Consider the following 27,051-nt stretch of genomic DNA (forward strand, 5'->3'; position numbering starts at 1 on the left):
AACATAATCTGACTTGCAGTTCTTATCTATTGAATACAGAACAGTGAAGAAATGCACCTGTTGTACTTTGTTCAGTTATACAGTATGTAATAAGATTATGAACTGAGAAAGGGCAGGACTGCCTTTCTCGTCTTGTTGGTCCATTGGCAGCAGATGCCTATCAAATGTTTTCCTCAACACCGCAAGCAGACAAATAACAGGCTGTGAAGCAAGCACAGGGTCTAATGGTTGGGTGACAATCGCAGGTTAGGCAAATTTCAACAGCTGTGGTATGCTTTCATCAAAAAAAAAAAGATTATTGCCTTTGGAAGAAGAATGTAAATAACATGCATCCACTACCCCCATCATCTACAGTGCCTATAGTACAATCCATTTTCTATAGCTGGCTGCTTCCATGAAGTTAGTGTACATGTACAGTTGTGTTTCTTGAAATACATGCGACCTTGATGGATAAGTGGGTTTTCAATGCAATATGAAGTCTGGAGTGGATCCAGGACACTGGCTATAGTGAGCGAAACTCATACCGATACAGCGAAATGGAATGCACACTTTTCACATAGATATAGCCTATGTACCTTAGCAGGCAGTTTGGGTTGACACCCATATGAAAGACCTATATATTTGTAATATATATTGAAGTAGTAGTTCATATATATATTTTTTATATATTATAGTATATTACTGTATGAATGTCCACATATTTTTTCACATAAAAGTACCATATATGATAAAACATATATGTGATATTTAATACATAATATAAGGACAGAAATGCATTTGATCAATTTTAAATGATAGATGCATTCTTTTGATATTGCTTATTTAAATGTAAGAATAGTGTTTTGTATGTTTAACTTGCAGTGCATCCCATTCTAGTCAACGAGAAACTATGGAGAGTGCTGTTTGTTGCCCCAAGGCCAATATGGGAGATGACCTTGCATAACTGTAATTTATTCAAGCCTGGTTATATTATCCAACTTTATATTATATTGTTTATAACATGATGCTATGTCTATCATAGCAGTTTTATGTTAAATGAAATCCCCGTTATGTACACTGATAAACATCGCTATTAGCAGCAATTGGACCTTCAACAAGGGTTGTCACTTGTAGTGAGGATGTACAGTATCGACATTCTTGTTGTGGATGTCTGTTCCTGTTTGGACAGGTTTTTAATGAAAAAAACCCATATTGGTTCACTGACTTTTCACAAGCATACCACCCCACCACTCGCTCCCTTCCAGCTAGTCTTTTCTGACACCTGGAAGCTTTTAAAAAGTAAATGTATTATCTCCAGAACAGTCTGACAAGCTCCATCAGGTCTTTTGAAGAACATGATCAACGGGGAGCCTTTCTAAACCCAGTCTTGCAGGAGCCTTAATGCAGTACACCTACTCTTTTCTGCAGCTAAGTGTTGACAAGTGAGGTCCCCTGTGTTTGCAAAAGGGTGACCTGTGAGCCAATGGGTTGAGATTGTTGATGGTACTTTACTGATATGTTTTGTATTAATAAGTGATGAAATTCTCAAAGCTTTATTTGCGCAGTATTTCTAAAAGGGAAAAACACCAATTCAATTTATAAAATTAATAGAGAACTATTTAAGAGGCGTCTCTGATTTGGTAACTTTATTGGGTGCATTTTTCATTTCTGAAAAGATTGTTCTATTGACCATTTGGAGTAAAGAGCTCCCTGAGATTTTAAGATCTAGGACTTTCATATACTGTGTTTACATTTGGTTTAGGTCTTAGGACAGCTTTCTTTTGGCTGTTTAAACATAACCATCCAACTATGACCTAAAGTTGGCTTACTCTGAGCGGTGGCTTTAAGGCTAATAGTACTAACACAACAAGTACAATTGTTGATTTGACATGAAAACCTGTTAATATAAAACATACTCCCATGGAGGAGTAGGATTAATAAAACCATTTTAATTACACAATATAAATAAATCTACCTATAAGTTGTACAGGTATATTGCCAGGCTGCAGCAAAACAGAAGGAAAACAATTGTATCATATATAGTTTGTTTGTGGCCAAATAAGGACCCCTAGTTAACTGTAAAATGGACAAGGGATGTTTTAATCATTTGTAAACATAGAAAAAGAACAACTTTAGCTGGCTGTACAGGACCATATGCAGCTTAGAATCCAGGTAAGTGCAAATGACCACTTTAACTGATAAGAATCTTTGGAGCTAGCCAAAGCTAAGTCTGCTTTGGGTCAGGCTTGTAAGTGTAAACTCTGTAAGGCACATACAAGTACGAACTGGGTACAGAGTCTGTGCTAGCTACTCTCAGTAAAGGACTTGCAGATTGCAAGACAATGTAATTACCATGGGTTCCATTAATAAACATTGAACATGAATCTTATGCAACAGATTTTAAACACAGCTTAGTGTTTATTTACACTGTTTATTTTGGGAACACCACGTTTTTTTTGTGGGCCTACAATACATTGGTAGTGTTTCATTCTTAAAACATTTGGTTTTACATTGTAAAGCTCAGAGTTGCACTGGTATAAAAAAAAACACAAAAAAAGATAAATGTTGTAGTATATTTAAAATAAAGAGAAAAGAAACTCAGCTCCAGTAATGAACATTAACCAAATCTGTATTAATCATTAATCTGCATTGTATTAGCCAGTTGAGGGATTAGCGTTGCTTCAGAGCGTAACATTGGTTCAGGGGGTTGCTAAGGATACCTACTTGGAAACAAACATGGGGCCAATTCAAGGAACATGAAGCACTAAATTAAAAAGGAAACAATTACAGATAGACATGATCTATGAAAGACTGCCTTTTAAACTTATCTTCACATGTTACAGAAGAAATATACACTGTTTAGCACAGTAAGTGCAGACCACTGAAAGGAATGGCATACAGTACTTTGAAAAGAACCATCTGTCTCCTGAAATTAGTCTGTGTTGATGAAATGCTGGCCCTCCTACCAGTTAGTAGGAAAAATAAACCACGATGACTAAATGGCCCACTGTTTGTTTCTGCTCTGTAATTGTGCTTGTTAAGCATACATCAAACGTGAAAGGGCTGTTGTAAGTTTTAATGAGTTTCTAAAGTACATCCTTAAAGAGTAAGTAGTGGGGTTCTGAAAAATATAGCGTTACACCTCCCCACATGTTACTACAACTGTTTAAATAATGTACCTATAATTTTTCTTTTCATTCTTAATATCATAATAACTTTTTACACTTGTAACTTTAAAGTCTGTTTTAAAGGTCTTTTCAAAATGGCCGCTCTAGTGCACTGGGGTTGGAGATCTGTCCTCTAAATCACTGCAGGAAGAACGATTTAAAAAAAAAACAAATAAAACACACACGTAACAACCAGTGCTCTGGCTTTTCTGTTCCGTACCACATCATGGATCGTTATTCTGTTTGACAATGTGGGCAATAATCCTGACATTTTGAAAAGAGCTTTGAAACACTTAAAACTATAAGTGTAAAAAGTTGTCAGGATGTTAACAATGAAAAGAAATTACAGGTACGTTATTTAAACAGTTGTAGCAACAAGTGGGGATGTATAACGCTATATTTTTTTTAAACCCCACTACTTACTCTTTAATTCTATTCACTGACAAAAAAAAAAAAAAAAAAAAGCAGTCAGCCCAAGTTATCGAAGTTGGTTGCTTAGACTTAAAACTGTGTCATGTATCAAAATATAAAATCCCTCTGAGCAGTATTACCTATTAGCTAGTATTACAATCACAGCTTGTCACAAACTTTATAACCCTTTTTTTTGCTTTACAAAATGCGATAATGGCATGAAAAGGTTATACCTTCAAAGTGGCCCAACATGTGTACACTTTCCATATTTCAAAACATTCTATAGAATTTAACTTTGAAGAAAAAAAGAAGGGGTAGGGCATTTGGTGCTGACATTACTTCACTCAGTCCTCATGCTTATTACATATCTTGGTATCTCTGAATGTATAGATCATCCGGATCTTCTAGTTTTTAAAAAGCAATTGGGTTCACAAATTCAGTGATTCTCCAAATAATATTATACGACTGGTTTGAACCTTTGTTCTTATTATTTAATTTTGCTGAAAATAAGGTGCAACTTCAATGTCAGTTGGCCAGTTGTTATTGCTGTTGTGGGTAATAATTCACCACAAAGCAATACAACTCGGCAGGTGGAGCCACCAAATGCTTATGGACATTAAGATTCGGTGGCCATGGGCCATCAAGGGTGATACTTAACTCTTCGCACACTAACTTTGCAACAAGACATCCCTGCTGTAGCTAATTAAACAGCATCAGTTCCTTATATACTGTGGGCACATACCCATGACTGGGGATCACACATAGCTGCATAATCCTTCAACTTCTACATATAAGTAAAAGCGATTTCTGGATTTCACACAAATTAACATTCATTTAAAATGTTATAACCAAACACTCAATTACTTCTAGCTTTCATTGCTATACTTTACAGGAAAAAAAACCCTGTAAATTGTCACCCTCTTTGTATTAACTACTTATTTTACAATTTTAAGTTATATTTTATTTATTTTTGAAAGGGCATACTGACATGGTATCATATATATTTTTGCACCTGAATAAGACTTGAATGTGATTTTTTCAGGTATATCCCTAATGCAGGTGTACCACAGAAAAGCACAGCAAAGTGTAATAAAGTAACACCTGCAACCTGCTGAATAGTTACGTTGAATTTTAATGCTGACTACCTGGTGCTGATACAGGCCCCCATGAGTGCACAAAATATGTATTTTTTGCTAGATCACATAGACAGCAAAGTTTGTTTGTTTTAAATGTCATGTTTGGTACATACTATAGGCAATTGTATTGTCAAACTGACTTCATATCTGGCCATACACAATTTCATAATTCCAGTCCTCTTTCTGCCATATCTTACTTGTGAAATATTAACCTTCACAGCTTCTTTCACCTCAAATATGCACCAGCAGTCCATTCTCTACTGACTTTTGACTGCAGGTTATGAAGTAATGAGGATGACTTCAAGTCCCAACGATGCATTATTTCTTTATTCAAAGGTTATCCCACACGCCTCATCAGCAAGGCGCTCACACGTGTTATAAACAGCCCTGGAAGCTGAATCCCCAGCAGAAACAACCAGTCAAGAAACACATTCCGCCAGCTCTCCCTTTCCACACCAACACCTATCGCAGGAGCATTAACCAGAATATACAGTATTAATCTTCATACAAACACCCCCTATCATACAAACATTTCTCCTTTACTGTTACCCTATATAAACTCAACAAGGCTTTACAGCTGCTTGGTTCATTTGACTGCCATTAAAACAGACTTCAGACTTCAAATAAGAATCACAGAACACCCTGCTGTGTTTATATGAACAGCGTACTTTGTCTTTGTTGAATTCCATGTGTATAATACTTAAACCATACCTTCATGCAGCTTACTTTTATGCTAGTTTTATTCCATCTAGGGGGGTCTCATTTCAGAAAAATGCTGGGGGGGGGGGGGGGGGGGGGGGGGTGGAAGTTGTGTCAGCATTGAACATTATTTGTCCCAAATAGCATCATGAATGACAGAAAAAATAGGCAGTAATTGGGCCAGTTTACAACGAGATAGCGTACTTGCTTTGTCAACATCGCTCTTAGTCTTAAAATAAATTATACAAATTGTGTAATGCAAGTATTTTAAAGCGTGCTACTGGTTTACAACAAACTCGAAAATGTTGTTCCACTAAGTCTGATTTAATGGTAATAAAGTGTGTAAGGCTAGGGGCGTCGTTTTCACTGAATGTTTGTGTTTTAAAAGTGGGTGGACGCTTTAACGCTAACCGAATTGCTCTGCTGTCAGCTTGATATCCCGGTTAAGTATGAATGGAAACAAATAGCGGTACAATATAATTCATATAATTCATTTTAGAGTAGCTGCTAGGGACATTAGACTACTTTATTTCAGATCATTGAAAAAAATGAAAAAAAAAAGTCATGTATTGCATGGGCTTTACAAAAAGAGCCAGGGGTAAGAATGCATCTTTAACTCTTTAAGCGTCCATCCGAATACATCTCACCTGATTTGATACTGTACTTACAAGCTCGAGTTAAGTTTGATACATATCACCTGCTTTCCACCAAGAATGACACTATGTATCAAATATAAACCAATTAACCTGCCCATTTCAGATTGGCATTCCTACCCAGGTTACAATCCGTGTAGTGTGAACCCACCTACCTGGTTCATATCTGGGTTGACCCGGACCCAGCGACTTACCTCAGAATGTGGGTCGACAAGCTTTGACGAAATAACAAACAGCCACGCCTGCGTGAAGGTTTCACTTCCACAAGGAACATTTCTGTTTATTCTGTTTAGCCATATGTTTGTTGCTTGAGACACATGGTGTCACACACCATGAACCAGATTGAAACAGGGATGAAGAAACATTTGTTCTAATGAATATTTGGGCCGACGATTCGATCTAGAGAAACTTGGATGGAAGCGTCAGAAACAAGCTGCTTCCGGGGCATTGATATGCACATTATTTACTTGCGTCTGTCACCCAGGTCAACCCTGCTTTATCAAAAGCAGAGTGAAATCGAGTACCTGACCTTCACGACAGCGAGTCCTGACCGGGTAGGTTCCAACCCGAGTAGAGCACGCCAGTGTGAAAGGGGCTATAAACTGCTAAATAAACTTCAACTTCCTGTGAATGTCTAAATTATAAATATGTAGAAACGTTTTAAATAACATGTTTACACGGATAATCACAAATAAACTAAAATAAAGGGAGTAGCGTCTCACCTTCATCTTGGGAAATTTGTACCTTGCTCAAGGGTACAACAGCAGTGTCCCCCACTGGCCTGTAAGTCTAATGTTTTTACTTTGTCAAGTTGGTTTACAATAACCAAAAGATCGCTCAATCTCTCATCCCCAGTAGCTGTACGCAGGTATGTTTTGACCCTTTCACACATGAAAATAACCTTTCATTTGCTGAACTAATACCAACATTTGCATACGCCGAAAATGTGCTAGAAAAATAAATCCATTGATTTTCATGTATAACATTGCCTAATCATTTCTTTCCATATAAATGCATATGTAAGCAATGTAACATTTTAAAACAGTAAATGTCAACCAGAATGTATCTAATACTGTAGTGTACCACCTTAAAATTATTTTCTGCCGATCCACTGTGTAAAAGACAATGAGTTTATAGAGCAGCTATGCATTCTGGTACTGTACCATTCTAAATTGCCATGCTTTTTATGGTATTTAAATGATATTCTGCGAGAACTGCAATATTGTACTATTGGTAATTTAAATAAAGCCGTATTTACCACTATCAAAAAGAAATTGGGAATTTAAAGAAATTACAAGAATCTAAAATCGAAATAGTCAAATTGAAACCCGAAAACACACAGCACAGCTCTATACATGCAAGAAGCAGAAAACGGAGAGATGCTTGTTCTTGTTCCAAATCCTTTCTTTATTTGGATGCTCGCTCAGCACCCACCCAGAGTCCACAGCTCTGTCAGCTTCACAAGATACAACACAGGATACAGGAACATTTACTCAAAATGGCAACCAACAGCAACAAATGCTGGGCACAGCCCCTTCTTATACCCATAGCTCCGCCCACGTATGCAAATCAGGGTGCAGAGCTTACACACATCCTATTGTGTAAGACCACGCACACGCAGGCTGACACAGAAATACAGAGTGGGGGAACACAATTACAGTGGGTATTACAGTACGGGAATTACAGTACAAAAACACAAATGCACAGATCATTACAATATCAATATTATATTATTATAATGGGCAGCAGTGTGGAGTAGTGGTTAGGGCTCTGGACTCTTGACTGGAGGGTTGTGGGTTCAATCCCAGATGGGGGACACTGCTGCTGTACCCTTGAGCAAGGTACTTTACCTAAATTGCTCCAGTAAAAACCCAACTGTAGAAATGGGTAAAAAATAATGTGATATCTTGTAACAATTGTAAGTTGCCCTGGATAAGGGCGTCTGCTAAGAAATAAATAATAATTATTATAGAAATAATAGAATGCAATTCTGTGTTGTCGATATAATAACTGGACAACAATGAGCTATCAATCAAAAATGAATGAATGCTGACGATTCTGGATCTGGATTAGATTAGAAAAGAATGATGTTTGAAAAATGTATTTTATTCGTTTGGGAAGAAAACTTCGACAATCTTATAATGATTATATTATGTGTCTGGGGGTCAAAAAGTGGAAAGAACATTTCTGTAGAAAAACTATGATGCTTACAGTGGCCGTGTTCAGTTGGATAATGTCTTTGGTGAGTAGATAATGACTTTACAAAAGTAGGGTTGTCTCATTTACAAAATTAACCAAAGTTTCCCACCAAACAGTGGGGGATGAAAAATGAATATTTCTTTAAGCCAGAGACCATACATGCACACCCACTCTAAAAGCTGACTCAGTTATGCCGTCTCCCATTCCCTCTCCTGTACCTATAAACTAAATCAGATAAAAGTCACCACCCGTGTGCCTCCATTTATGAAGTGGTGAAGGTGTTGTCACAACCCAGAGCTCTCAAAGAAAGGGAGGAGGGGCCTTTGATCTGGGGCCTTGCTGTTTATCTTTACTTCTTTACACTCTGATTCACTCAGTGTGGGAAGCCCCCATGCATTATTTTGGTCTTGTGAGGGCAAGGCTTTCTCATAACAAGCCAGGTTTGGAGAAAGGGAGGCTGCACCTTACTCCTTTTCTTCTCCTCAAAGACAGAGTGTGGGCTTATTCATGTTTTTCCTGTGGCAGCTGTGCAGTGACCAGGTAAGAGTCTGTAAATAGTGGAGGTATTGCATAGATAAATGATGGTGTATGTTGCCTATTAGTGTGGTTTAATGGTAAGACAATCTATCATTATCCTATCCAGTACATACTGAATATGTTTTTGACTAACTATATTTCAATTTGAGGTAATTATATGCAGTAGAATACCCAGTGAATATGTATTCTGTACAAATCATTTATTGTACTGGTTTGGATACCTCTTTAAATGTGTATGTAGGAAAAGAAAAAAAATATCAGAATTGCTTTATTTCTGATAATTATTTGTGTCATGTATTATATGATACAGTAAAGCGAGTCTTTTAAAAGTGGAAGCGGGTCTAGCGGATTATTGCTGTGGTTTATTCTATGGTAATTACAAATTGTCATCTGTGATACAGGATGGTACAAACTGTCTGTGAACTTGATGTACTCGCAGGCTACTGCTTAGTAGTAGTGGGAGGTTATTGTGGGTAAGGGATACAAACTACTTAATGCTTATAAAGTAAATTCTTTGTCTGTTTGCTGCCGTTTAGTGTTGCAATACCTACGATTCTCTTTCAGGTGCAATATGATTTTAATACTGGATAAATTGCCTTTTGAAAGGTGCAGTGTCTCATTTGTTTTTACATATTTAAGAAGGTTGTTGCTATAAATAAGAGATCCCTGTAAAACATATTTAGTTTCATTGCAAGCCTACTACTCAGTTTGGTTTTAATTAAACTATGTTCTGTATGACCATGGTATTAATGCAGCTGTGCATGGTTTATGGGCTTTGTAGAAATGTTGTAATAATGACAGATACTTAAAGAATGCACTTATGTCTGAATTGCCATTTAACAGTATTTGTACTTCATGTAACTTTGGTCATAAATCACTGCATTGTTGTTCAAATTTCTGTCATTTTAAGTCATTTTAATCCCTTTATACGATTGTTTCGAAATAGACATTAAAAGTTAATGTTTTTTTTCCTTTTTTAATAGCAGCTGTATTTAGATCACTTGAATAGACTTCCATCATTTCAGTAAGGTTTCAGTAGTAATCTGATATCACTAGTGGCAATGCAGTTCCTAAGAGAACACTTCGCCTCAGGGAACACCCTTGTGGTGAAACAGATTTTTCGATCACTTGGGAAAAAAAAAACCTGAATCAGACACAAGTCGCAGAGCAATTTGATGTTTCCCTTTTTGGTGAGTTGCTTCACCATTCAGTTAAATAATGTGCATGTCTTGTATATTACTGCTGCATTTTGTAACGTGTGTAGCGGTGCTGTGTTAATTTAGTTTCACAGTTTATTAACGTTAAGTTAACCCCAAGTAACACCCATTATTTTTGTCTCTGCCATTGTGATAGCCCAAAACACACCCGCCAGTTAATTTCATAGTACATAGCGATAAGCTTTTTGACTGTGTTGTTTTGCTTTAGTTTTATTAACATTAGTTTGTCTGTTACTTTATTATTATAGTTTATTAACATACTTGCTGTATTGTTTTGCTTTTACTTATTCAGTTCATTTCATATGTTGATGCACGTGCGTCATGACAAGTAATAATACATATGCATTTATTTATTGATTGATTCATATTGTCTCATGGCTAACCCCGTTTTAGGGAACACCTCGGCTATAAGAACACTTTGCTTAGGGGGCTCCTGAGTGGCGCATCCAGTAAAGGCGCTCCGCGCGGAGTGCAGGATGTGCCCTATAGCCTGGAGATCGCAGGTTCGAATCCAGGCTATGTCACAGCCGACCGTGACCGGGAGTTCCTTGGGGGCGGCGCACAATTGGCTGAGCGCTTAGGTCGGCAGTCATCAGGTTACTGGTAACTGTTCATTATGATGCACCAATGATATTTTGTAGTTTTATATTTTTTTTTGCAAATTAAAGTTCAAAATGAAATATACAAAATATATTCTAAAATGGCTTCATTTGAAAGAAAATAACATACATGATATCTGTCTTTTCGTTAAAAGAAATAATATGATTAACTGTCATATTTCATTTATTTTGCTTGGGTGTGCAAAATCCTTTTACCTGGGTGAATTCCATCAGAGTATTACCTAACACTGGCTTCAGGACTTTCACTGTGGAAGGGCCCAGCAAGGCCCTGGTTTGGAACATTCAGAGTGGGTGGGAGCCAAGCACCACAGAGATTAAATCAGGTCTACCCCTAGTTTGGGGAGGAATATCCCCTGGGACTCTCCAGCCCCAATTCACCAGTATTACAATTCTGAACCATTAGGAATAACTGAAAACATTATAAAAAAAAATAAGGAAAAGAGTCAAATACAAATCCCACTATACTTTCAACTGTAAAGACATTGTCAATACCCCATATATTACTCATATTCCTTGATCTAAAATCAATATGTTTTTTCATATTATATAGTAAACATATTACATCCTGTTTGGAAACAGCAATGGCTACACTGCATAGCATTCTTCATTAGAGAAAACTGTGATAGCAATCACTAACTACAAAGTATTTGGCTTCTTACATTATTGTCACCGATTATAAGATTAGTTCTCTGATATTTCCTCCAGCTACTCATAATCTTCAGCAAAGATCATGTTCAGGGGACCCAAGACATGAAGCCAAATCCTTTTTGTTATGATACATAACATGCTTGTTATTATAATAATTATTACTGTGGTGCTTCAAAGCAAGCTAAAAAACTATAATTTCCGCAACCACCATGTGTTCTTACAGCCTACACCACTGGGGTATACAATCTTGGTCTCGTAGGAAAAATACCGGATTTTCTTTTACTACAGCCTGATGCACAGCTGGGAATCCTTTAGGTCGCTTGCTGGAGATTGAGATCTAATGTCTTGTTTCACACACCATCCAGCTCTGGTCTTCTCTCCAATAAGGAAGTAAAGTACAAGCCAAGTTTTCTGAACCACAAAGGTGAAACAAGAAACCAGATTAAATACAACATTGCCTCTGTACTTCAAATGCATTAACTAGAACTTTAGAAACTACTGTCCAAATTTATTGGTCAAAAAATTTGAAAATGCAAGTCAAATTTGAAAATCCTCAAGCCTGCAATGTATGTCAATTTATGTGGACATATCATGTGATCCACTAGACCTATATAAGATGTATAAGTGTTGTGTGCAACTATTCAGCAACAATAATGGGAAAGCAGAATGATCATTTCAGTGACAAGCAGCAGGTAGGCCAGAGTGACCGGAGTCACAAAAACCTTCAACGCTTAACACTGTTTCCACTCGCATTATGTTTTGGGAGATACACATTGTGTGGGCTATCAAAGCCATTATCTAATGGGACAGTCAATGCATATTACATGTCTAAATAAAACTATCGGTAATTTTGTCTTGTAGACACATGTCTTTTTCAGTATATGACACTTTAAAAAAGCACAAATGATCAAACATTGGCATTTAACTGAAAGACAGATCTTACTGTTTATTGCAACTGCATTTCCTTATATAGATATTTATTAAGAGAATGTTACTGCAGTATCCATGTCTCTTTAGACACAGCCATAGCAGAGCAGTCAGATAAGAGTCACCTACTTTAGGCCAATCATTCATTCTGCTCTGTGAATTGCATCTTGATAGTCCCTTCCTGGTTCAAAGATTTGGTAATTGCTTGCAACATTCTTGTCTCTGTTGACAAGTAAGTCCTTCTCGACACACACGTTTCTGCTGCAAATGGCACAAATGCGTTAGGAATGCCACTCGTTGATGAATGTATACTGCACCATCCCTAAAAGTATTTATACTGTATATCTCCTGTGTTAGGTGACTTGAAACATCACTGACTGAGGCAGTACTAATTCACAGATTTATTAACTCTTTCATTCTTTGTTTATGGTTCATGCCATAATGGGTTTGGAACTGACATATTCACACACATCAACAAAGTGAAAAAGGTGTCGCTGTCTGAAGCGACACCATTTTTTCAAAGAAAAATAAAACACCATTGTAACATTAGAAAACTAGCTTGTAAATTAGTCAATTATTGCCATGTGTAGTTTCATGTCAGATTAGTGCTGTTGTCAATTTAAATTCATCCAATCTGATTGGGTAAGATTTGAATTTTCTAACCCATTGTCAGGCTTAAAATGTCAGAAATATCTCTGTTGCTTCCCTTGTGATTATATACTGGCATGCTTAGAGCATGCCTGAACCCATCCCAGTTCATTTCATCCAAATTTGATGATCAAAGCAATTATTTTTTTTACTTTATTTAAAAAACATAGCTAAATCTGATTAAGATGTTATAAAGCTTGTTGCTTCATGATATCTTAATCTGTCCTCCTTTAATCATCAGGTTTTTGTTAGATTTTTTTTTATTAAAACATTGTTTATATTGAGATTTTTTCATTTCATAATTTATAGTATATTGTGTGAATATTGTGTTCAGTTCTGGTCACCTTGTTACAAAAAGGATATTGCTGCTCTAGAAAGAGTGCAAAGAAGAGCAACCAGAATTATCCCAGGTTTAAAAGGCATGTCATATGCAGACACGCTAAAATAATTGAATCTGTTCAGTCTTGAACAAAGAAGACGACGTGGCGATCTGATTCAAACATTCAAAATCCTAAAAGGTGTAGACAATGTCGACCCAGGGGACTTTTTTGACCTGAAAAAAGAAACAAGGACCAGGGGTCACAAAAATGGAGATTAGATAAAGGGGCATTCAGAACAGAAAATAGGAGGCACTTTTTTACACAGAGAATTGTGAGGGTCTGGAACCAACTCCCCAGTAATGTTGTTGAAGTTGACACCCTGGGATCCTTCAAGAAGCTGCTTGATGAGATTCTGGGATCAATAAGCAACTAACAACCAAACGAGCAAGATGGGCTGAATGGCCTCCTCTCGTTTGTAAACTTTCTTATGTTCTTCTTATGTTCTTATGTAATGAATTGGCATCTCAGCCCACTGAATTGAATGGAAAGGCAAGGGCTGGACATGAACTGGAGGGTTCAAAGATGAATGCCTTACCATTCCACAAGTTCTGTCGTGGAGATGGAAGTGTCTTAAGATGATGTCAGTATTATTAACTGATCAGCCACTAGATGGTGATTCATTACAATATCATACAAATAAAAACGTAAAAAAAAAATATTTGAAAACAATCCTTCTTGATTTCATTAAATGTACGCGGCTAGAGGCAGCTGCTGTTGGCACAAAGCTCTGGCCTCGCTCACTATCGGTTCAGAAACAGATGTCTTTTCACAGCGGCAACAAGTAGGATTCTGTCAGTTCAACATTCCGAAAGGCAATGTTCAGATAAACAGACCAAAAAATGGATTATGATTCTAATCAGGGTTTAACTTGATCACTGGACCACCACACCACTTAGCACATTTGGCAGACAATCTCAAAGGTTTTGATGGTCACGAAGACTGAACCTGTCCTTCAATGTCAAACATGATGCTACCAAAAGAGCAGACTGAAGAATGCTTACTGAGCAAGGCTGCTTTGGTGTCCAGTGCTTCTGATCCAGCATCCATCAAGATCAAGTATCGTTATAACATAACCACAATGAAGACACTGACAAAGACTGTCAAAAGATTTAATGCAGTCCTATGATTCATCAGGATTTAAGGTTATGGATGACCTTTCAAAAGCAATGATGACAAATCTTATTTTTAAGGTTCTACTTTTTAGAATTATCAGCTTTTTAAAGACAAAATACTTTACTCTCCATAACCAAATATCTGTTACAAAGTAATTATTTACTGTACTTCAGATAAAGTATGGATATCTCAAAGTCGCTAAACTGCCCTAAAGATGGATTAAAATTTTAAATCGTGTTACATTTTTGTATAGATTTTTACATTTTGTAGGATAACCTCTTATTATAAAAAGGTCAGTAATTGTAATTTTGCAGTTTTCCTATGCTTTTCCCAAAGTTATACTATACATTAACAAAAGTTTTAGGACATGGTTTGTCATGTTTTTTTTTTTTTTCCTCTTTGAGCTTCACGGTGCCCTATGCTTTATTTACCATCCTTTCACTATGCTTTATTACACTCTGCCATACTTTTGATATCGTACAATTATCTAAGGATTATTCTCACCAAAAAAGGCATCGTAGTCCCACAGTAAAAAACAACAATATGTATTTACTTACTTGTTTTGGAAACATGTATAGCCTTAGGAACAGCTGAACTGGACAAAGTTTATGTGTTTAGGCAGGATAATGCATTAATTGATCAGAGTTTGTTTTACAGAGCTAATTGCTATTCTCCCAAGATCACACCATTTGTCAAAATGCTCAAATAGTGTTTTAGTGTTACACATTCATTAGTCACCCGGTTTACATGGATTTAAGGCTATGGAGTTTGAAATAACAACTGGACAATTTGCAGTTCCAAGCCCAGCTGGGAAAGCTGGGATTAGACGTTTGACAGGATTTAGTCATTGTATTATTTGTTTAGTTTGGTAGATATCTGTGGTTTTGTATCTTATGGGGTTTAAAGTTCCCTGCAGTCCCACTGACCATCCTTTTAAATGTTCCAATCCAAACTGTAGGATATCCTTCTAGAAGTCTTGCATTATGTGGGTATATGTGTTTATATTACCGGTATTATTTATTTATTTTTTTACGATTATTTATTTTTTTTATTTATCAGTAGGCTTGTATTACATTGCATTCTGGAAAAGGTAATACAAAGTCATTTTCCATGTGCTACATTTTGTCACCAAAAAAAAAAAAAAAAACTTTGGCGAATAAATAGGTTGCCACACATACAGAGGGGTCATTTATTTCCCCTCGAGTCCCTTTGAGTTACAGCCAATAGGTTTTTATTCCAGCATGCCTTGTTTTTTACTGCTTGAAATTCTGTCAGCAAACATCTAGAATTCAGTTGTGTAGTGTAATGTGTAGGTCAAAAGAGTACAGCATGTATTTCTGACCATAACAAAATAAAATATTGTTCAATACACATATAGTCCAGGACTGTAGGTATAGAAGCTTTGCTGTCAAAATTACCATTAAAAGTCCACTCATGAATCGGACCACTGCAAATATTATGGTATTTTTACTGGCAAAACCTCAAACTTTCTCTTAAATCACTTTGTACTATTCAATCCCCATCACTCACTGAGTGCTCCCAGATACAGGCACATCTTTTATCATGTGTGTACCAGAGGTTGATCGCAGGCCATCATAAAAAATATTTTGTGGCAAACACCAGTTTAGGAAAACAAAACAAAAAAATAGGATTAAAAATTTGCAAAGTTCTGATCAATGCTGATTGTTTGATTTGTAGACTCTAATCTCTGGTCCCATCTGCTGTTTGCGTTGGCATCTTATATGACATGTTGAGATGTTTTCAGTTGCTTAATCTCTTGGTAAATAAACTAATAAGACACTTGCTGAGCGAGGTGAGACTGTGGGTCTCTAAACATCTGCAGCCTTGGAGTGCTTTGCTAATTTCAGAACATCTGCTCTCCACCCACTGAATGGTGGAAAAATATCTCCTTGCTGTGGTATTTTAGTCATCTCAGTTGTGATTTGTACTACATAAAACAGACTACTGGGATAATTTGGAGCAATTACTATTTAGGTTTTATTAAATTACAAATATAGTTAGTTTTAGTGTTTCCAAGTTTTATTTATTGGACACATTTACAGCTATGGCCAAAAGTTTTGCATCACCTAGAATTTTAGGATTGAGGCAAAATTAAAAATAAAAACTATATGAACATAATTTAGATTTTTTATTTAACATCATGTAATCAAAGAAACTACCAAATGATATCATAATACTCTACCGGAAGCCATACTAGTAGTACAGTATTTCATGTTAAATTTAAAAAATGTCACATTTTTAATTTGTCAGTTTTTCATTAAGTATAAGGAAAACTACAAAGTGGTAAGTAATTAAATATGTTAACGTAACGTTATTCAGCAGGTTTCATTCGACTTTATGAAGCAAAATGTGTTCATTCTATAGGGTGACCCTTTGTCAAACGGCACCTACACTTCTTATTGTTAGTAATGCTGGGGTCTGCTAATTGTTCTGCTTATTTGTGTTCCAGATAACATATTGTAATGACATTTTTCCATACTGAAAAGAAAGCTGTTTCTTTTGATATCATCAATCCTGGATATATATTTTCTTTAATATGTCATTCCCACAAACAGATGTTACCAGAAGATGCATGCAAGCAGCACATCAGGTGTTGTTTTTGTGGGGTCGTGGGGAAAACTTGTGGGAAAGGATTAATTGTAAATCTCTTCAAGATTTTGAGGAAATTCAATTCAACAAGTTTAATCCTCTTCACATTTGAACCGCCAAAGTAATGCAACTTTAGTAGCTCATTTTACCACAAGGGAGTTTTATTTAATGTGTTACTGTGGAAGGATTAATGCCTTCCCAGTGCTCCCTGCCACATTGTAATTATGAATGAGAACAGGAAGGCCATATTATTCACCACACTATACACCTGTTTGAATTATGAACTGATGTCAGGAGTTGACAGTGATTACTTTTTTTCTGACTATGATTCTTAAAGAATTGCTTACCAGTGCTTAAAAGGAATAAGCTGTATTGACATTATTACTGTTCACTTTTATTGTTTAGTTCTTCCCTTGTCAATTCAGGATATGAAAATCTCTCAAATACAGTAAACTGCTTCATATTTGTACCTTTGCTGTAGGTATTGTGATCTGATTGCAGCCAGATTGAATTTGAACCACAACACATGAAATGATTAGGCATGAGGAATAAGCTGCAACTTTGTAGCTTATAGCATGTTATACCTGCAAACTCCCAATTTGTAGTATAAAATACAAGCAAAGAATCACATAGTGCAAATAGGAGGTAAGAACAGTGATTTTAAACCTTGGTTAGCAGCAAAACAAAACAATTACTGGTGGTTTAAAAGTAATAGTTTACAAGATTTTCATTGTATCGCTCCAGCAGAATAGAACATGGAAACAAATCCCAGACAGAAACTTTTCTGGGGGTACAGATAGTCCTGTAACCACAAAACAGTTTTTCCTACATAAATCTCTATTAAATCTGAGTAGCACACCTTGTCAACAGGAAGGGATGGTGTTACCAGGCATGGGTCTACATCTTCATAATCCCCTCCTGGGATAGATAAGATCACTGTTTGACTTTATTACACACACTTCTTAATCCTCCTCCTCCTCAGAGCACTGAAACTCACTGCACGGTATAATTAGAACAGCTCAGCTAGAGCTGGGCCGTCACACAGGTAAAGCTCTTTGATACGGTCTGTGTAACTCCCTTCCATGTAATTACTCTTGGCACTCTGGCTGCGGATTTGAGAAGATCAAAATACATTGGCTGCCTGGGAGTCTATGAGGGGCACGAAAGGGGTGTTTTTCTTTAAATGTTGCATTCATCTGTAGAGTGTCACTGACAAAAAAAAAGAAAAAAAAACTGAAAGGTTTAACACATTGAATATTCCACATAAGCAGCTAAAAGACGTTATTTATAATTCCAGGGCAAAAGTCGAGATTAAAAAAAAAAGAACGTTTGGCATTCTTTCACAATAAAACAAATAATATCATACTGACTGTGTACTAGTTTTGTCCTCCTTCTGAACGTCAAAAAGCATGAATTAATTGATTACCTTGCTGAGTACCTGCACAGCTGATTGAACCATTTCAACAGATAAGGGGAGTTTTTGTTCCTGTTTATTTTTCTATTCAACTTTAAAGACTTCATTTTTCGATTTCGATTTAGCAGATTTTTTTATTTTTTATTTTTTTTGTATAATTACATGTATACTCGCCTTGTTGTTGTTGAGTCTGTCATCACAACAAAGAGTAAATAAAAGGTCTCAACTTCATTAGGTAGTTTGGAATTTCTAATATAATAAGAAAATAACTTGAAGAAACAGTGATATCCCCAAAAAGGGGTTCAGCTCACTTCAGTTGTGTAATGCACTTCCTTTATGGAGTAGTGGTTAGGGCTCTGGACTCTTGACAGGAGGGTTGTGGGCTCAATCCCCAGTGGGGGACATTGCTGCTGTACCCTTGAGCAAGGTACTTTACCTAGATTGCTCCAGTAAAAACCCAACTGTATAAATGGGTAATTGTATGTAAAAATAACGTGATATCTTGTAACAATTGTAAGTCGCCCTGGATAAGGGCGTCTGCTAAGAAATAAATAATAATAATAATAATAATAATAAGTACCTTTTTTAGTTTGGTTTCAGACATGGGAGGTTAATCTCCTGTATCTGTGGTTTGGCAGAGCATTGTGGAGTAGGGCCCTCACTGAACAAGCATGCCAGTGACATTAATCACAATTGTAAATTGAAAATTGCGGCCATCAGCCATGAGATATACAGACAGATGGAGCCTCATTATACAGTACTCCCAGATTTTGATACTGTTAATAAGTTTAATTACAACTGGATAAGCGGTTCTCAAGATAATATGTAAGTGTGAGACAAATAGACAGACAGCCTATATACTGAACACTCTGTCATTGGGATACTTTCAATACTTTGTGCTAGAGAAGGTCCTTAACAAGTTTCCTGACAAATGGACAAACATTTCTCCAGATATGCAAAACTTTAAACAGTAACATACTGTAGTAGGTCTCTCCACTATATACCCTAGCAGAGAAATGGATCCTTGGCAGGCAATAATTCAATTATAGTTTAAGGAAAAGGTTTTCAGTCCAATTCCTCTCTGGGCAATGTTAATTTCCAGAACATTTTTAACTAAACATTCATAAGTTCCTTCCGGCTTTACATTATCTCTGACCTTTGTTCCTTTTGGTGAATGCATTGATTAAAAAACCTTCCCTGCCATCAATCATACAAATCTAACATCTTATGGCATACGATTAATAAACCAATTGGAATGATAGATGTATTTGAAAGATGGTGTTAAAAAGTAGCGGGGTTCCAAAAAATATAGCGTTACACGTCCCCACGTGTTGCTACAACTGTTTAAATAACGTAGCTGCAATTGTTCTTTTCATTGTTAACATCCTGACAACTTTTTACACTTACAACGTTAAAGTCTGTTTTAAAGCTCTTTTCAAAATGTTTGAAAAATATTTCATACCTAACCTGGTTACATCGGTCTTTAACAATCCTCTCCTCACTATCACTGCTTGTAGTTACACCATTCCTCTATAAGCCTTACTTCATTATAATTGCTCTCCAGGTACTGCTTGACCTGGCACCTTCCCATACTCTATCTCTCCTGGTCACTTCTAATTCCTACTTTTTGTTTCTAATTATATCTAATCATGCAGTGGGCTCATGCACATTTATATAACTGTTAATTGAAAATACACAAGGTTATGCAAGTTCAAATCTTACTTAAAGGTATTTTATTAAATGGCTACACATTGCTGTGGTTTGCAGCCGATGGCTAGCACTTTTTCTGGGGTTTGCATTTATTCTAAATGAATGCATTTCTGTTGTTCCAATACTGAGATTTGAATTATTTTGTAATAAGGGGCTGCTATTTGTTTTGCAGGCAAATGTTCTTGGCACTTGTTTATTGAGAAAAGAGAGGGGTGAAGCTATATGTCTTTTAACTTAACTGATTGAAAGAAAAACAAGGTATCATCTTTGTTCATACTCTGGGCATACAAATACGAATTTGTGTATTTTATTTATGTGGAAATGTCTTTCACTGAAAGAAGATTGCTGTCAAGTAGAGTCAGCTTCTTCATTTAACAATCATATCAATGTTGGGAGACGTACAATAGCCTGATTTTTATATCGTAAATAAATAACTTCTGAATCATCATTATGGCTAATCTGATGTGTATGAGTTATGTAAACAAAATAAGATAAAGAAAGGTCCTCAGATGTAGGACTTGGTGTTTTCCTGTGGTCTTTGTATTTTCATTGGCAGCTTTAGTGAGGAGAACCTGAGAGCATGGTCATTAATATACAAAAGGTACCCGTACTGTGTTCTTTTTAAATGTTTTGATTAATTTGGGCTGTCCTTGTACGACGATCACCAGAAGACCACGCAGGAAACATGCCTACTCCTTTTATCTCCTTGACATCATGTCTTCCAGACTGAGGTTGTGCCAAAGGAGCTGTAGCAATCAAAACAAGCACATGCAAATGAAACAGTATGCTTCAGACAGTTAGAAATTCCTGCTGTGGCTTACACTGGTTTTACTGGTTAAAAAAAAAACAACACAAAAAACACGCACTTACAAGTCAATTTTCTGTATTTTTTAAACTTAATTGATTGTTATTCTGCATTACACTTCAATAGATCTAGCTGATGTAAACCACTGCTCTCTCTTGTTTTACTTCCTAACTCCCAACTTGAGCCGGACACAAGGCTTCAAGAGGGTGCTTGACATTTCTACAGAAAAGTAAAGCAAAAAAAAAAGGCCTGTGGCATATTTACACTTGAGAATGAAGCTGGAATCTGATACAAAATCAAATTTTGAATATAATCTAAAGAAAACACTGTGATATAAATTTGGAAGGAAAGTCTGAAATCTGTTGTAGCATAGGAGTTTATGACTGTGTGTGCTGGCAGTCTTAGAAACCAGTGCTGTCAATTCCACTTGCACATAAAAAATATATTGTATGATTTTGTATGTGTTTTATACTAGAAGAGTTATTACTATTTTCAGTATTGTCTGTAGATTTCTGGAAAATAATCCTCAGATAAGCCTTTGCAGTTACCTTGTCCTTCTGCATTTTATACCTGCCTCACAAGATTTCATCTTCCCAACAAGATCAAAAAGGGACCACACATGGCCATCCCTGACATCTCTCCAATGCCTAAAATAACCTCTCAATCTCAGGATAATCACATCAATCATCTCCTGTAAAGTTTTTGTTTTAAAGTTTCCATTACAGACTAAGATGAATGTCATGTTGTAAAACAGATGGCCATGAATGAGACCCCTTCACAGAGTAGAATGATTAAGTGTACATAGGCATCTGTGAGGGTGGTTGAAAAAGTTATCGCTACTAGGGGCTACAGTGTATTTTCATAAATAAATACCTTCCTTATTTTTCAAAGTAGTCATCCTTTCTATCAGTCTTGGTAAGCATTGGCAAATCCCTCCAAACAAACTAGGTTGACCAAAATTTGGACCTGGTGCTTGGAAAGACTAATGCTGTGTTTATATAGCAAACATTGACCATGTAGACGTCCAAAAGAAAATCTATTCCCTGTGGGTGGAATTTACGAAAGAGCAAAACATAAACATTGAGGAGCGGGGTTTTCATGATGTTTGTCAACCATTATGGTGGTGCTACATATCTCTGTGACAGGAAGATTTTTTGCTGAAATAGTTTTCACTGCAGCCATACAGTGTATCAGCTCTGATCCCTTTAAACCTCAGAAGTCAAGCAAGATTGGTCAATACTTGGGATGGGTTTTGCTAGAAATATTTTACATAAAAGTGGAAGCTGCTAACCCCTGTGTGACAGGGTACACCCTGCTCCTGTGCGTGTTTTGTGTTTGTATTATGTGTTACTGTATTATGATTTAAATGTTTGTTGTGCACTGTTGTTTTTAGGTTGGCAGGGAAGGGTTAATTGCCTTCCATGCCAAATCACTTCATGTATAGAATGTGCCTGAGCCCGACTGAATGATTAACAAGCAATCGAGTTCAGGCACAGCTGGATAAAAGAGGCAGGAATCCCTCAGTCTGGGTTGGGTGTTCAGGGAGAAAGAACAGGAGAGAGACATGAGTGAAGAATATAAACAATTGCTAAAACAATTGCTAGTCGTGCTGGCTTTACAACAACACAATACTTTTTGCTTTATTTTACCTTTTTGTTTTGGCAATTGTGCCTTTTGTTTTATTCAGTGTTTGTTTTGTGTTAAAACATTTTATTTTGTAATAAATATGTGCATAAACGCTTCATCCTGCAGTACGAGTGTCTGTTTATTTCCTGGTCTGACGTCACCACCAACCTATCCATGACATATGGTCAGGAGAAGTACTGCGGGTACTTTTTTTGTGATTTTTTTTTAAAGGGAGAATTAAAGAGGATCCATGGTGCCTACACTGCGAGGTTATGGAACACCACACTGGCGAATGCCCGTTTTGGGAGGAAAGGGAAAGCAACTTGGAGAGTTGGTGGCAGTTGAAGAGAGAGGAGGCCCTGTGGTGTGTGATATGCAGACTGTATGGGCACGTCAGGAATGGGTTCCCATACGAAAACCCCCTCTTCTGGGAAGCCCGTGGTTGGGGTGAAGTGGAGTCGGCAGAGGACTGGTTCCTCAGGGAAAAGACTCAACCCCAGCTACCTGCCAAAAAGAGGAAGAAGGGGAGGAGCATCCGTCCCTGGAAGAAGGTGAAGAAGCTGGTGCAAGCTGCAGTGCCTACAAGGGGGGAACCCAAGCGTCCAGCACCCATGAGGAGGAAGCCTGAGCATCCAGCACCCACGAGGGGGGAACTCGAGTGTCCAGCACCAATGAGGGGGAAGCACGAGTGTCCAACACCCACGATAGGGTATCATGAGCATCCAAAGCCCTCGAGGGACATATGTGACTGGCTGTGGGACCCTGAGGGGAGAATCAAGGAGTCTCTCCTGATGGCTATCAACTTGCTGTGGGCCAGAGATGGTTCGCAATGGGAAGCCTGGGAGCAGAGATATTGTCCCGCGTCCCTCCTAGACATTGCAGCCATGGTATTCAAATACTTGGCTGCAGATATGAGAGTCGGCCTGCTGCTCCCTCCTCCACCACCAGAGGGAGACTACCTACAGCTCCTGCCTTCATCTCCCAAGGATCAGCGCCTGCCAGTGCCTCCCGAGGGACATGTCCTGCTCTGTCCTGTCTTTCAGTTCTGGAGCAGCCAGCCTTGCTGCTGCCAGTATTTCCGCTGCCAGGATTGCCTTTGCTGGAGGAGCCAGCCTTGCTGCTGTTAGCATTGCCACTGTTAGCTATACGTCCAGAGGAGGCAGCATTTCCGCTGCCGGAGTGTGCCACACTGCTGTCAGTCTTTCCGCTGCCAGCATTAACAATAAAGGAGGACCTTGCACCGCTGTCAGCCTGTGGGCCCATTAGTACCGCCGTTTAAGTGCCAGGACCCGGACTGAGACTTTTGGGCCTTTAAGGGGGGAGGTTGCCTTTAAGGCCATGTATGCGACACACAAGAGGGGAGATGTGTGGCGGGGTACCCCCTGCCCCCTGTGCATATTTTGTATTTGTTGTCGTATTATTATTTAAATGTATGTATTTGTGCACTGTTGTTTTTAGCTTGGCAGGGAAAGGTTAATTGCCTTCCCTGCCAAATCACTTCACATGTAGAATGTGCCTGAGCCCGACTGAATGACTGACAAACAATCGAGCTCAGGCACAGCTACATAAAAGAGGCAGGAACCTGGTTGGGTGTTTAGGGAGAAAGAACGGGAGAGAGACGTGATTGCAAAGTATAAACAATTGCTACTTGTGCTGACTTTACACCAGCGCGCTGCTTGTTGCTTTATTTTACCTCTTTGTTTTGGCCATCATGCCTTTTGTTATATTCCGTGTTTGTTTTGTGTTAAAACCTCTTATTTTGTAATAAATAAGCACACCAGCGCTTCATGCCGCAGTGTCTGTTTACTTTCTGGTCTGACGTCACCACCAAGCTATCCGTGACATCCTGAAGGTATCTGAAGGATTTACGGGTTATTGAAGAACCTTACAGATGATGCAGAACAGCCAGTGCAGCCAGAACCAGGACTGTGTCAGTAACAGGCACTGCAGCTATAATAGCATTTTCTGGACTAATTCTCTATGTATTCCTAGCTGTTAGTTTTCCATGTAATTCTGCTTTCCATAGTGACCAAGCTAAATAAATTTTAGATGGATGGAGGGATCTTGGTGGCACAGTGGTTTAAATCTAGAATTAACCCTCAGTGGGCTATAGTCAACATTACAAAGCCAACTGAAACAACAGGTCGTGATATTTGTTAAATTACAAGTACTTCAATTAAAACTCCTTGGATCTCACCCTTTGTGGCCTTTAAATAACATGGTTTGTTTTAGGAGGTGTCAAAACCATGTGGGAGTTGCCATCATGCATCCATCATGGATGCATCACATAAGCAAAGAATCACATACTAAAAGGATCTTTTATGTCAGTAAAATGTTCCGAGAAGCATGAAAACTCCAGGCTGCTCTGCAAAACATATTCTCTTTCTGTCTTGTATGCTGTGCTTCATACCATAAAAAACAGGATCAACCTTATATTAACTAATATACAAAGGGTTAGATTCAGCAGGCAAAGTTATTCCTAATTTAAACTACTGCTCCAATTTGGATTAAATAGAAAGATGGATGTCAACGGTACCATAATTTTATCTGTGTGTGAAGCATGACTTCTTTTAGTTGTTTAATTTTGGCCAAGGCTCTTCTGGAACCAGAACACAAATTGATAATGAGACGGACAACACAAGCACTGACAACTAGCAGGCCTCCCAAATGAAAGAACAACTCATCCTTCTAGACTACAGGAAGAGAGGGGGGTTGTTATATATGCCAAAGGGATATATGCCAAAAAAAGAAGCTTGGAATAAATAAACAATGGCTTTTCAAGCAATGAGACTGTGCAGACTGATAATGACAAGGGGAACACCAAAAGAATGGAAAAACACCAGGAATTTTCATTATTATAGACTTTACTGTGTTTCACTGATGATTGTTATAGAGGTCATCATTTACAGGTTAAAAATATAAATACGAAGTCCAGAGAACCAAATTGTCCACCAGACTTTACCTCAGTGTTTATGAGTTTGTACATTTATGTCACAAAAGATATAATGAGACAAAAAGTGTAGGCAGTATATTTAAAGTATAATATAGAAATTGCACTATAAATATATTTGAAGGCTATTTTGTTATTATTATTATTTATTTCTTAGCAGACGCCCTTATCCAGAGCAACTTACAATTGTTACAGCTATTTAAGTTTAAAAGATTTCAAAAGGGTACATCATAATAAAATAAATACTATTTTCCTTAGGATGTTTTAAATTCAGGTGCTTTGAGTGCAATCAGTTTGACTTCCCAGAGCAGGTTTATTAAGAGCATTCTGTGTTTAATATATATATATTTTTTTTACAAAATTAACTCGCAGCACCCTCCCCCCTCCCCCCTCCCCCCTCCAAACACTTAACTACTATGACCCACAACCATTCATAGTGGGAAACATCCATCCATGACCACGATTTAGGGGTGTCTGCCAGGAAACCAGGAATTGTGTAAACAAGCAAGCCAAGGCATCTTTAAAATGTTGCAGTTATCTGAGGGAGTTCAGAACCCCCTACCTCCTGGAAAGCTTCAAGTCACCCATCCCACAGACGCTGATAACAAGCAGTTTTGTAAAACACAAAGGAGGTTCAAAACCAAGCTGTCCAGAAAGACTGGAATTCCAGCTCCCTTTATAGCCAATCTCCCTTCTCTGTCATTTTTGCAAGACTGTTCAAACCAGATATTACTGCTTGGTCACAACCTATCCTTTCATCACTGGGATCTGTCTATCTGTGTTGTCTGGGAACTGCTCTTGTGTGTGAGTAACTTATTTTATTCTGTTTTACTTCACCTTTAAAAAAAAAACAAAAAAAAAACAACCCATTTACCGTAATCACAGTTTACATTGCATATTGTTGGTGTCTTGCTAATACTTCACTTTGCCTCATACTAAAAGATACCAAATAATTGGTTTTTATTCCCTGTGCACCCCATCTTTAAAATAAGAATAGATGATTCATTTAAATGAGTACAATCCATTTTTACAAACTGATTACTGTATTTTGATAATGGTTTTGGAGGAAACTGTCAGTGACACAGTATTCATTCTGTGGTTTTGGTTGCCACATATGGATGTACATTATTTGCAATTGCTTTGATATTTTTGTGGATTAAAAAAACAAACAAGCAAACAAAAACACTCGAAGTGCACTGGATGACCAGACCACATTCGACCTTGACACCAACTAAAAAGGAAAGATCAATGGATGTGAGACTTTTGTGAAGTTGCTTAATTGACTCTTTAATAAGTAAGTAGGAGTAAAGCTGCAGTAAACCAGACCATTTTACAACCATGGGTGTAAAGATTGTAAATCTCTTAAGTGAGGCATGAGATGTATCCTGCCTGCTTTCATCACTCCTGAAACGAATGCAAAAACAATTGTGAATCCCCAGAATGACCTGGAACCTTTTTGTTGGCCCTATTAAACAACAAACAGAAAATAGGAGGCACTTTTTTACACAAAGAATTGTGAGGGTTTGGAACCAACTCCCCTGTTATGTTGTTGAAGCTGACACCCTGGGATCCTTCAAGAAGCTGCTTGATGAGATTCTGGGA

At 37.5% G+C, this 27,051-nt stretch overlaps 1 protein-coding gene across 2 annotated transcripts in view; it reads left to right on the forward strand.

Moving 5' to 3' along the window:
* Positions 1-8,646: 8,646 nt before the first annotated feature.
* LOC117408535 (FRAS1-related extracellular matrix protein 1-like) overlaps positions 8,647-27,051 on the forward strand; it is a 60,694-nt gene continuing 42,289 nt past the window's right edge. Inside the window, exon 1 of one of the 2 annotated variants that reach the window (XM_034013604.3) lies at positions 8,647-8,784. The gene's annotated coding sequence lies outside the window, so the exon portion shown is untranslated. Of the gene's footprint in view, positions 8,785-26,055; positions 26,254-27,051 lie in introns of those variants that run through there. The other variant, XM_059000101.1, reaches the window with a different exon arrangement.

This window comes from Acipenser ruthenus, chromosome 2 (assembly GCF_902713425.1).
Source record: "Acipenser ruthenus chromosome 2, fAciRut3.2 maternal haplotype, whole genome shotgun sequence".
NCBI lineage: Eukaryota > Metazoa > Chordata > Actinopteri > Acipenseriformes > Acipenseridae > Acipenser > Acipenser ruthenus.